The following is a 12,583-nucleotide window of genomic DNA, read 5'->3' as shown; positions in this document are numbered from 1 at the left end:
ACCAGCCAAATGTTGATTATACTTTCAAAGTATCTAAGGCATTGGTTATTTAAGTTTTTAAAATTCTTTCAAATAAGATTTGTTTACATCAGTAAAAACATTGTTAAGTTTTAAGTTAAGATAAAGTAGTAAAAAATGCTATTTCATTAAAATAGAAATTCTTTGTTAGATGAGATATTGATTTTTTATTTAAAACATTATTGAAAACTACAAATCATCAAGTTAGTTAATTAAGCTGATTTGGAACATATCAAATCTATAGCTAAAATGTCAAAGAAATTCTAATGTTTATAACTTACAAATATATGTAAATAAATATACACCATATAAAAAATTAAAATTATTCTTCTTCAAACAAGAAAAATTAATATACTGATATACTGATTAAATAAGAATGAGAAAACTAATTAGTCTTACTATTCTTTAAATTAAACTTTAATATTATAGGTTTATTTAAATAACAAAATGGAGACTTCAGTAGATGATCAAAAGCATCTGTGTGTAACTTGTGGAAAGTGTTTTAAGTTTAAATCAGTATTGATTGTTCACAAAAGAATTTAAAATGGATAAAAACCTTAAATGTGTGATGTATGTAACAAGAGTTTTACACAGAAAAGTAATTTAAAATCACTTCTACTTACTCATTCTAGTCTGAAGATCTACCAATGTAATGTTTGTAAACGATGTTTTGCGCAAAGAAGTCATTTAAAACAATATGCAATAGTACACACTGACTATAAACTATTTGTGTGCGGACAATGTGACAAACGTTTTAATCTAAAGTCTATTTTGACAAAACACCTGTTGACACATAGTGGTAAGAAAAATTTTCAATGTGAAATTAGTGAGATGAAGTTTGCTTTAAACCGTAATCTGAAACAACACATGTTGATACATACTAAAGAAAAGCCTCATGGTTGTGAAGTTTGCAAGAAGAAGTTTTCTCGAAAACCAAATTTAAACCGTCACTTCAGAATTCACACTGGAGATAGACCTTTTAGATGTGATGCATGTGGAAGAAGATTTACACAAAATTCATTAGGAATATGCATTTGAAAATTCATAAAAACTAATAAATGCTTATTATATAACTTAATTTTTGAGTTACTTTTTTAGAAAGGAAAAATTGTATATTGTGTAAAAGTTTTTTTTGAAAAGTTTATAAATTAACATTATAAAAATTTTTTTGAAATGACATTTTCCTTAAATTGACTAACATTTAGCTTATATATAAACTTATGTAGACGTTTTAAGTTTTTTATGTTATAAAAATTAAAACAACTCCTTAAAATTAAATGTTGATTCAGTCTAATTTTTTTTAGTTTTTGTAGAGAACTATTCTTGCTCATTTAATTTTATTAGTTTAACTAGATTAGAATCTATGTAGTCTCCATTTGTAACAAATAACCAGTTACGTTTGTAAAATATTTGTTTTACATCAGCAGTTAAACTAATCAAGCAGAAATAGTTTAAAAAAACGCTGCTGAACTTGATGTATAAATTGTGGATGTGTAAATAGCAATTAAGATTAGTTTGTATTTTTAACTTTGAAATTTAAGTTTACTTTTGCTAGTCATTCATTTTTATAGCTTACAAACTGTCGGTTCTAATATTAAATCTCACTCAAGAAAAATTTAGATGAACGTTTTATGCAGTATTTAATAGTATTATGATAGTTGAATATAATTTTGTAAACTGACATGACTTACCTGTTACAGGTCAGATGTGCATGAAAATACTTTTTTGAAAAATTAACTTGTAGACAAGTAGCTTTGTTATATCAAGTAGTCATCTGCGTTCATTTGATTTTACTACCCTAAAAAAAGTTTCATATAACACTTAAATGGTGATTCCTTAATCTAACTATATATAATACATTTCTTTGTTTTATTACTTATTTGATGAGTTACTTTTTTAGAGATGAAAAGTTATGTATTGTGTAAAGTCTTTGTTTGAAAAGTTTATAAATCAGAATTATAAAGTTGTTTTCGAAATGAACTTGAAAATTTTTAGTTGATATATAAACTTATGTATACGTTTTATATTTTTAAACTTTAAAAATTTAAATAATATTTTGGGACCGAATGTTGATTTTATCTTTTTTTCAATATATATGTTTAAATAAATATAAATAATAATTTTTTTTTACTAACTACAAACCAAGTTAAACTAATTAAATAATTATTCATGTTTTGTTCGAAGTAGTTTACGGCTTTAAAATAATTTTACTGTAATATTATTTATTTAATATTACTTGTAATATAACTATAATGCAAAAAGTTAAACTACATATTTTATTCTTATAGTCCCCTAGTTACATTACATAAGTTTACCAGCATATTAATCTTTTACTTTAGACTTATTAGTCCTTTAAAGATCGAAACGAGTCGTACGTTGTCTCAGATATTGTCGTTGATTCAGTTTAACTTCACTTAAGTAGATTTATATATTTTGATATATTGTACTGCAGTTTAAATAAATTGCTGTCCAACAAAACATTTTAAGTAAAAATAGAGTTTTGCTGTAAAATTAACATGACGTCGTATATTAACATGACGTCATGCTTTTAAGATGACGTCATATTTATAATGAATAAACTAATCTAACTTCGAACAACCATATTCAATTATCGAACCGAATAATTATTATTTAAAAAAACTAATTTTATTAGCATGTTGTTTTTCTAAATGTTTTGTAAAAAATCTAACTTAATTTAAGTACTTAATTTTAATAAACACAAATTGTGAAACTATACAACTTAATTTATCTTACCTAAAAGTTAAAAAAATGTAAAAATGTTCAAAAAGTGTAGATAATATTGTAAATCAAGGCAACAACACTTAACAAAAGTATAGAAACATGTTTAAATTACTTGAAGTTACTTATAGCTCAATTTTTACGTTTTCATTACTTAAGTTACGGTTTTATATCAATTGTAAAAATTATATTATACCTAGTCATGGAGCACCAAGTATATTAAATAATTAAAACTAAAGCAAAAAAAAAACTTGTAATTACTGTTTATGTAAGGTTTTTAGAATTAGTGAAAAAACTAAATTTCAACATATCTAGAAAAAGTAGCTGTTTACAATTTTGTGTGTTTAAAAGCTTTTATATACAAAAAAACTTAAATTTTATTTAAAACATAAAAAAATTAAACTAAGTAGTAGAAATAATAAAAGTATTTAAATAAACGCGAAGTTTTCGAAAGTAAATACGAAAACAAACTTAAATTTATACAAGTTTACAGTTTAACGTTTATCACAAAAATAACTCAATATAAATGCTCAAAGTTATTATTGATATTAATATTTGTTAAAAAAAATCGGCAAAAAAATTAATTTATTTTAAAACAATAATTTGCACAGTAATATTTTAAAACTGACTTCATTTCTCTATGCTAAACTAATAATACACTTCAATAGAAGTTTTAAATGGGTTTAAGTTGCATGAGCGTACAACATTGCACGAGCAGACAATTTTGCACGGGTTGAAATTTTGGATTTCGGTTGTTGGAATTTGAATTTTCGTAGTTTAATTATCCGATTTTGAGTTGTCTGAATATGAATTGTCCGAATTTGATTTTTCGGGATTTAAAAAGTCGTATTTGAATTTTCTGAATTTGAATTGTCAGAATTTGAAAAGTTATTTTTAGTTATTTTTTTCTGATTTTTACAATACATATATTTTCTTTTTTTTAGTCTTGTGCAAAATTTACTCTCGGTGCAAAATAATCTTTGTGTTTTTTTGCACCAAGAGTGCAACTTTATTTTCATGCAATTTATAACCGCGTGCAGTTTTGTCTTTGCGAAATTTTAACCCTTCCCGTATTAAAAAATTAATTATGAAAAGTAATTAAATCATTTTTTAACACTTATATAAATTAATTAAATTTTACTATAAACAAAACAAAGATACTTTAAAAACATTATTTAGAGTAGAATTTCTTGTTTTTTGAGTACGAATAAAACGAAGTGAGCTTTCAAATTAAGGTTCTAAAAACAACATATTATATACTGATTATGTTTTTATTTTTGAAAGATAAAAAAACACTGTTTATTGCAATTACTTTAAGTAAAAATTCAAATCTCTTAGTGACGTCACGAAATTTTAAAAACCAAATATCCTTTATTTTAAAAACATAAATGAAAAGGTACTTAATAAACTGGTTTTTGATTTTAGGAAAGATATTTTAAGTCACTGTCATGTAGTTGTCTAAAAAAGTTTTAAATATAGTAACTGAAAATAATAAAGATGTAACTGAGACATGCGATTAAAACAAAATCATAAAAAGTGAATAAAATGAAGAAAGTGGTTTGCTTTAACCTTCTTACCTACTAAAATAAAAAGTCTTATAGGGCATTTAAACAAAATATACTCAACAAAAGCCTTTATTTAGACCTTTTGATATTAGATAATTAAATTTAATATTTATGTAATAATATGTAAAATAATTAAAATTAAATATTTACTTAATATATATAGTTAAATAGATATCAAAACATTATCTTACTTAGAAAAGTTGCGCTAATTTAAAATAAAACACTTTTAATTTATTTTACAAAAAGGAATGCGATTTCTTAGATATTAACCATTTTAGTTAGCTAACCAAAATGTCTTTAATTAAAAAAATGTTAATATCAGCATTGAATTAATATAATTTTTACTTCTAAGCGTAAATAAGTTAATTAGTATAAGTTTGCTGTCTTAAGTTTGTTTTTTATGTTAGTCTTTAAATTTTTTAATAATCGACGTTCCTGTTCTTTAACAACATATTTTTTTTAACATTATGAGTCTTTTAGTTTAAGTTGCCCAGGTTTTAACGTATGGGTTCAGCGTAAGACAGAAAACTTGCAAAAAAATATAACAAAATTGCAAAAATGTTATTGTTCATATTCAAAATATAAAAATATCTTACTCACACAACTGTATAAGTCATTCGTGTGTTTTAAGCTAATAGTGCTAATTTATATTTATCTTAAAACAATATGTAACCACTTTAAAGTAAAATTATATTAGTAAAGTAAAATGTATATTGATTTAATTTCGTAAGCTTTACTATTTTAACTTTGTAATGAAAACTCAACTCTGAAGTCATCTGCTTGTAAAAAGTTAAAGTTTGAAAAACAATTATGTTTAAAATCTTTAAAATTTTTAGTTAATATATTTAATTTATCTAACTTATATTTTAATGAGTCATAATAAACTTAAGAAATAACCTATGTAAATTTAAGAAATAACTTAATATCATAGTTTTCTTAAAAAATATATATTATTTGTAGACCTTTGTCAATTTTTATATTAAAACTAACAGTAATGAAAGCACAGTACTGCATACATATTATATGTAGAATTAACATTAATAATAAAACTATAATAAACTATGTTCTTAATAACGGGCTTCTAACAAATAGTTGCTAAAACTTGTCTTGATTTTACTGAAAATAATATTAAAACTCAACTTGTAAGATAATCTTGAAATTAAATATTTTAAGAGCTTTAAAAATTAATAAAGCTAAAAAAAAAGTATAAATTAAAATTTCCTACAATATACAAAGGTATAAAACACAACGTATTACGAGAAAATAGCTATAAAACAATGATTTAAAGTATAACAAAATTCTATGAAATGTTTAGCAGTTAGTAAGATTAAATTGACGCAAGTAGAAATATCCCGCAAGCTTGTAATTAACACTTTACATTATAAATCGTTCGCTGATTTCAAATTTGGCTCGGTTATCTTTAGCTAATTTTAAGTCACAAGAAGTGGCTAATTAAAATTTAATTATTCTAATGTATTCTATTTTTATTGTAAAAAGTTTTTAATGTAGTTATAACTTATTTTTCATGGTCTTCCATACTATTAAAATGCTATTAACATAGTATATAAAGTTTTACTTTGGTTTTCATAGTTCAATAAAAAGATAAAATAAGCGAGTAAAACATCTAAAACTAAGAATGCAATTTTTGAAACAATTAAAAAATAAACAAAATAGTATTTTGTTATAATTAAATATTTAGTTAGTATTTCAATTTATAAATTGAACATGATCAACTCAGCAATTAATATGTGAAACTTATTGTTATCAATTTGCGAAAAATTGCCTTTGTAAAACATTAAACCTTTGAATAAGTAAACCTAAACAAACGTATAATTTGTGAGTATATACAAAGTGTAAAAAGTAATAATCTATGAAGTATTTATTAAATAAAGTTAAAAGTTAGTTAATAGATAATACATTTTGCAATCATTGTATATTAAAACATACATGAAAAAAATGGAAGTCACGATGCTAATTAATTTAAACTTTATTTTAATATGATACACTTATAAAATTTAATTAGTCTTTGTTGTTTTTCAACATTGAACTCACACTTGTAGTTACTTAAATTTTACCACAAACTTAAATTATTTCTTATCAATATTTTAATACTATTATAACTTCATAATGTAAATATTGTTTTGTATTTTTATTAACGTTTTATTTAATGTTAAAAACGTTGGTTACAGTCACAAAAATAAATGGCATATATGAAAGTTTAGTATTAAAAAAACAAATACATTCAAAAAACCTTATGTACTCATAATGAAGATTTTAGCATGTTTGTCGTTTCTTATTCTAAGTTTTCAATATAAATTTTGGTACTATGACATAATTTCTTAAATTTGTAAGTTTGACATCTTTTAGGTTTACAGAAAGTTTTTTTTTTGTGAATATAAAATACTACATGTAAAAATGTTTCTATCTATAAAGTTTTGTAATATCTGTTTTTATCGGTATGAAAAATAACTAACTTGAAAACTTATAAATGGTACAAAGTAAATTGGTATTATTTTAAATAACGAGTTTTCTAATATAAAGAAAAACTTTATTTAAAGTTAACTTTTCTGAAAATTTACAACTATCAATAAAATACGTGCAATAACGTCATATGTTTTCTAAATAAAATTACTATACATTTAAAGCATGATCATGAACCCTACATAAGCCGAAAAAGTTTAAAGCCATTTTTGTTTTTTGGTTTCTAACATATAGTTGCTAAATTTTATCTTGATTTTACTGAAAATAATATTAAAACTCAACTAGGTAAAATTATCTTAAAAGTAAATATTTTATGAGATTTAAAACCTAATACAGCTATAGATAAAGTCAAAAGTTAAGATTTTCTATAACTTATTAGTAAAATCCAGCTATAAAACAATGACTTTAATTAAAATAAAATTCTAAGAAATATTTAGCAGTTAGGTAAGATTGAATTAACGCAAGAAGAAATATCCCGCAAGTTTGTAATTAATACTTTGCATTATGTATTGATCGCTGGTTTAAAATTTGGCACGGTAATCTTTAGCTAATTTTAAGTCACAAGATGTGGCTAAGTAAGTATTAAATATTCTAATATATTTTATTTATATTATAAAAGGTCTTTAATTTAATAATAACTTATATTTTATGGTCTTATTATAAAGCATCTAAAATAGTATATAAGTTTGTAGTTTGTTTTATATACTTCAGTTTAATAGTAAATTAAGCGAATAAAACATCTAAAACTAAGAACGTAAATTTTGAAACAATTACAAAATAAACAATATACTAATTAATTATAATAACATAATTAGCTAATATTTTTATTTATATATCGAACGTATCTTGTAATTCAGCAATCAATATGTGAAACTAATTTTTAGTTTTTAAAATGACTAAATGATATTTTTTTATTAAATTTTTGATATAAAGCAGTCATATTTTAATTTAGTTGATTTCCAAGCTAATAAATGCTTCTACAATATATTATAACTTTTTTAGTTTCTTTTAAATATTTTAATTTAAAGCTGAGTTAAATAAGTAAAATAGTGAAAAAAAGAGTACAAGTTTTTACATCGATTAAATTTAACATATCTATTCTGGATCTCACTCAGAGATTTATTAAAAGATTCAAGAATTTTTTTATAACCAACTATCGCAAAATTTTAGAAAAAAGCGATCTAATAGAAATAAAAACACGCAAATGCAACAGTCATCGAGTCGAACATTTAAACATAACCAAAGTAATTTATTGCAATCAACAAAACAGATTCAATAATCAATACGCCCAATATGATAGTAACGTAAACTATCAAAGCCCCGTATCAAATATTAATATAGGGTTCAGCAACGTTCACCCCAACCAAATGTTATGCCAAAACGTAATGCCACCGAACAACTGCCAAAATCATGTTCACTTGAAAAACAGATTTAATAATTCGGGGTTCAGGGTTTTAGGGACAGCAAAGGCCCCATTTTATCAAGTTTTTCATAATCAAGGGCCTCAGTTCAATAACCAAATGACATGCCATATAAAGGATATACTTAAAATAATCAAAGTTTTCAAAATCAATAACCTTTAAATCAAAAAAATGAGTACACCTCATCCCGACAGTAAGAGGGTAGAGGAGTAGGCGAGTCACCTCTTGTTAATACAGTCGGCTGCGTATAAAAAATTTTTGAGAAAAATGATTCCAATTTAGAAATAACGCACCCTAGCTGCTATTTTTATAACCTTAGGTCCCCCCTAAAATCGGCAAACGAGTTAAATAAGTCAGTAAATCTAGCAGGACAGATGACATTCAGGTTGATGCTGAACAATCGACATCATTCGCGCCGATTGTAGATAGTAGTAATGACAATAGCGCGAACGCGTATTGTGACGTCAAAAAACCACAAAGATGGGGATTTCAATTAGATCTATGCTTCGTTGATAAACAAGAAGACTTACCACAGCATTTAATGTTCGCTGTGGGTTCTAATTCTCTGTTAAAGGTAGACACTGGTTGCGAGGTTTGTACTATACTTAAAATGTTTGTTAATAAAGTAGAAAATACTTTCCCTCCATATAGCCGGCCCATCGATAGAAAAGGGCAAAATGTACGCTATAGGGAGTGCAAATTTAAAACTTCAATTAAGCGATTTACCATTGCCAAGTCATAAGTTTTGTTAATAACTCTTAAATACACAGATTTATTAAAACTTGTAAAGTTTACAACTTCTTTATAAATCACTAAAACCTTTAAAAATTGAGTTAATGTGTTATAATTATAGTTATAGTGTTCTTAAGATGTTTTTTAAACATAAAGGACAAATGTAAATTGATTACAATTAAAAAGTGTTTTTATTTTAAAAGTTAAAACAATTCTAGCCACATAACTGGGACTACAAATACCGGTGGATTAAATTTTCAAGCTTTGGATTATTTCTAATTATATTTATTTTTAAAAATTAAATCAAAGTTTGTTGGTAAAACTATGTGACGCGAACTTAAGCATTAATTATGTTTGGATATGAAGTATAAACAATAACGAACAGCATAAAGACTTTTCAACGCAAACAAGTTAGTAGTTACATAATAATAGCCTGCATTTATACAATATAAATAAATAAAAGTTCGATAAAAATTTTAAGATAGTGAGACAAAACTGTTTTGTAAATCATATTTATGATTCTTATCAATGTTCATCTTTGATTGCTAATTTGTACAAAGTGTGCTGAAAATAACTTCAAAAAGTGTCAAAAGTTATTTATGAAATAATTATAAGATTTTAAATTTTTATTTGCTGCTTTTCCTATAAAATATTTATTTAACGATGAAAAACAGTTGAAGTGTTTTGTAGGAATAATTGAAACATAAATATTTTTTAATTTTTAAAGTGTAGTTTTAGCTCATGTGATAAAGATTTTGTAAATAAAAGTTAATTAAAACTTCATTTTATATCAGGCATTGTTACTACTGTTATCATTTAAAGTTCTTTATTTTAATTTACACGTAAAAAATATACAAACATTAGATAATATGTATCTGTTTTTAATTTTTAAGTTTAAATGGTCAAAAATAAAAGGGAAATTTATAACTTTTTTTTTAATTACTCACTAACCGTTTTAGAAGTAAGTAGGCTTGTTGTTGCCAGATAATTATCACACATAATTAACACATAATTATCAAAAAACTTATGGAATCGAAACGAAAAGAATGATAAATACTATTTTGAATGAACTATAATTATGTGTGAAAAATAACAACTACCATATATTATAACAGGTACCTACGCATCCTAGAAAGAATCCTTTTCATAAAATAACATCCATAAATAAATAAAAACGACTTATTTTTAAATGTCCGCATTACTAAGACGATCTTTAATGGTTTAAACTTTACAAATAAATAATGATCCAAAAGCGTTGTGTTTTACCCAAATCGAGTATTAAACTATTTATAAGGATTAGTACAAAAATATTTCTTAATTTGGTGGTTTTTTTAGTTATAGCTTATACTGATATATACCTTATATATAATATATTGTTAGTTTTTCTAAATTAATATCAATTTTAACCAAAGACGTATGATCAAGTTTAATATACTTTATCGTTTATAGAAATATGCATTTTTGTACAAAGCCATTTTTGTAATAAACAGTAATACGATTCTAATCTTAACCACAACAAATAAGTTATTAATTAAAATAAAATAAAGTTTGCGTTATCTAATTTTCAAAAAATCTAACTAACCTTTATATTTACTTATATAACCTAATTACCCATCATATAATAACTAAAACTTAAAAAACATGTTTTGCTATACCTTTTTCATATGATTTAGCTATATTTTCAGTAGTTTTTGCATAGTTTGTCAACTTAGTATTTTCGTTACAGAATTGTTGATTGATGATCCATTTAGTGATAAAATTAAAAACTCTCTGATTATGAATATTTTTTTTTATGTTTTTAAAAAGTACCATAACCACTTAGTTGTTATTAAAGATAAAAATACCTTGGTAAGTTCGTGCCATAAAATTTTAAGCGTTATGAATTAACAAACAATTATGTTCAAATAATATAGGTTTTATGTTACTACATTTGCAAATAATTTTCTCGTTCTGCTTAATTTTTGATTTAATAAACGAAAATATTTTGTTATCAAATTCAATATTTTAGTTTTAGTATTCATAACTGTAATATGTTTAATGGATATGTAAATAAGTCTTATAAAGTAACCATTATATTTATGTTTTAAGAACTAGTGAGATTAATCATATTACATACTTTTCTTAATATAATAAACATTTTGAAAAAAGTAAAAGTAGAACAGTATAATTTAATTTAATAAAATATTATTTGAAACAAAACTTTACTGATATGTAACTATGTTTAAATATTTCAGTTAGATAAATAGTTTATCATAAAGGAATTTCGATTTTATGGTGATATGCTCATTAATGTTCTAAAACAATAAATTGAAACTAATAAATTTTGTAACTAATGTAAAATACTTTCAGATTTTTTTCGTTTCATAATTGACTTGTTTGAATTAATCGTGAGAAGAAAAAAAATTATTTTATCGAAAAGTATGTAAACAAAAGTTATGAGCAAAGCAGTTTGCTAAAATATTGTAATAATATTAAAATGCAATAATGTTTTTTTTGAGTTGAGCTGCATTAAAAATATTTAATTTTCTATAAGTTTAAAGTACTCTTTAGATAATTAACTTTTACAAGATTTAGGATTATTTACCGTTAGTAATACAAAGAAAATGTCAACTGATGATAAAAAGCATGTTTGTGTAACTTGTGGTAAATCTTTTAAATACAAATCAGAATTGGTTAGACATGAAAGAGTTCATAGTGGAGAAAAACCTTACAGTTGTGATGTTTGTGATAAAAGTTTTGCATGGAAAAGTAGTTTGAAAACACATCAGCTTATTCATTCTGGTTTGAAGATTTATCAATGTGATGTTTGCAAAAGATGCTTTTCACAAAGAAATACATTCAAACGCCATGCCATAGTTCACACTGATGATAAACCGTTCAAATGTGAACAGTGTCAAAAGTGTTTTACTCAAAAGTATAGCTTGAATACACACATGTTAATACATAGTGGTGAAAAAAATTTTCACTGTAAAGTTTGTGAGAAAAAGTTTGCTTATAAATTTCTCCTAGAACAGCACATGTTGACGCATACTAAAGACAAGTCCCATGAATGTGAAGTTTGCAAGAAGAAGTTTTCACTGAAAGGTAATTTGAACGCCCACTTAAGAATTCACACTGATGATAGACCATTTGGATGTGATGTCTGTGGTAAAAGATTTACACAAAAATCAACTTTAGTTTGTCATATTAGAATTCATACTGGAGAAAGACCATTTGGATGTGATGTATGTGGAAGAAGATTTACTAAAAGCTCAAGTAGAAATATTCATTTGAAAACTCATAAGCAACGACAATAGTTTTTATAATTCGAATGAAAAAAATCAATATTGTAAAAAATCTTTTTGTTGGTTCAAAATTTTATAAATTACTACTTTATATACACTTGTGGATTAACATATGATATATAATGGCTAAGCTTAGATTTATATGTTAACTATAGTTTTTTTATTTTAAATGTTTGCAAAGCTAAACTATTTTAATAAAACAAAACGCTTTCTTAATTTAGCTAAATATAATTTTTCGTCTTAATAGTTTCATTTATTACAAATGAACTTTTATGAAAGTTATTAAATCTGCATATGCGGTATTCTTATCATTAAAAATGTTATACATTTTTGTTTTTAAGTA

This window comes from Thalia democratica, chromosome 3 (genome assembly GCF_965202585.1).
Source record: "Thalia democratica chromosome 3, ktThaDemo2.hap1.1, whole genome shotgun sequence".
Lineage (NCBI taxonomy): Eukaryota > Metazoa > Chordata > Thaliacea > Salpida > Salpidae > Thalia > Thalia democratica.
Note: the sequence above shows the minus strand (reverse complement) of the source record.